The sequence below is a fragment of the Lathyrus oleraceus genome, chromosome 2 (genome assembly GCF_024323335.1).
Source record: "Lathyrus oleraceus cultivar Zhongwan6 chromosome 2, CAAS_Psat_ZW6_1.0, whole genome shotgun sequence".
NCBI lineage: Eukaryota > Viridiplantae > Streptophyta > Magnoliopsida > Fabales > Fabaceae > Lathyrus > Lathyrus oleraceus.
Window position 1 is genome coordinate 60,629,033 of NC_066580.1, and position 1,415 is coordinate 60,630,447.

A 1,415-nucleotide genomic window follows, 5' to 3' on the forward strand; every position below is an offset into this window, starting at 1 on the left:
TTGTATGGCGGGGGTGGTACGTAAGTTTTGTCTTTAGGTTCTTCTCCTTTTTCTTGACCTTCCTAGTTTTCAGATTCCTCTGGTTCCTTTGCTTTGTCTGTGGGTTTGGTATATTCCTTAGAAGTTTTGGGTTCGCTCAATCTTGAGTTTGGTGGCTCATCATAAGCATTCCCACTTCGCAGGGTAATGGCATTGTCTTGCCCTCGCGGATTCTGTTGAGGTTGTCCAGGGAACTGTCCTCCAGGTGTAGTCTGGGGGGCTTGGTTTAAAGCTACCTGAGAGATTTGGGTTTTAAGTATCTTGGTGTGAGTAACTATTTGGTCAACCTTGGTTCCTAACTGGGTAATCAGTTCGTTAACATGAATGTTTTGGTTCATGAACTCTTTATTTTGTTGGGTTTGAGCAGTGATAAAATTTTCCATAATTTTCTCAAGGCTCGGCTTTGGTGGTACAGGTTGCATAGGTTGATTTGGTCTTGGGGCTTGGTAATTTGGTTGTCTCGGAGGTGCATTATTTTGGATAGGGTTATTGTTCTTATAGGAGAAGTTCGGGTGATTCCTCCATCCAGGGTTATAGGTATTCGAGTATGGGTTTCCTTGGGTGTAGTTCACTTGCTCAGAGTAGGTTTCGTTTAATAGACTACATTCTGCAGATTGGTGTCCTTTGGTTCCATATATCTCACAATCCGACGAAACTGCGGTTGTAGTATTCGGGTTTATGCACATATGCTTGACCTTAAGGGCTAATGCATCCATTTTAGCTTGCATCATGTCTATAGAGCTTAATTCATGTACTCCTCCTTGGGCTTCCTTCTTCTCAACTGTCGCTCGTTTGACTCCCCATGATTGATGGTTTTGAGCCATATATTCGATGAGGGCACTGGCTTCAGGATAAGGTTTGTTCATCAGGGCACCGCCTGCGGCAGCGTCGATGGTCATCTTAGTGTTATAGTGAAGTCCATTATAGAAGGTCTGAATGATTAACCAATTTTCTAAACCATGATGTGGGCACGCTCTTAACAGCTCTTTATATCTCTCCCAAGCTTCGAACAACGATTCTCCTTGGTTCTGGGTAAATCTAGTTATATGGTTTCGAAGAACGGCGGTCTTACTTGGGGGAAAGTATCTAGCAAGGAATACTCTTCTAAGGTTATCCCAAGTCGTAATGGAATTGGGTGGAAGGGAATCTAACCATGATAGGGCTTTATCTCTGAGGTAAAAAGGGAATAATCTTAAACGGATTGCCTCAGGAGAAGCTCCATTGGTTTTAAAAGTGTTTGCTAATTGGAGAAAGATTTTTAAATGTTGGTTTGGGTTCTCAGTAGCGAGACCTGCAAATTGTCTCTGTTGCACTAGTTGCAACAGGGAGGGTTTAAGTTCGAAATTATTAGCTGGGATGGTTGGGTTTACTATACT

The 1,415-nt window shown here is 42.7% G+C and overlaps 1 non-coding gene across 1 annotated transcript; it reads left to right on the forward strand.

Moving 5' to 3' along the window:
* Positions 1–993: 993 nt before the first annotated feature.
* LOC127123975 (small nucleolar RNA R71) lies at positions 994–1,100 on the forward strand. The gene has a single exon (XR_007803627.1). It is a non-coding gene; the product is annotated as a small nucleolar RNA R71 (small nucleolar RNA).
* The last annotated feature ends 315 nt before the right edge of the window (positions 1,101–1,415 follow it).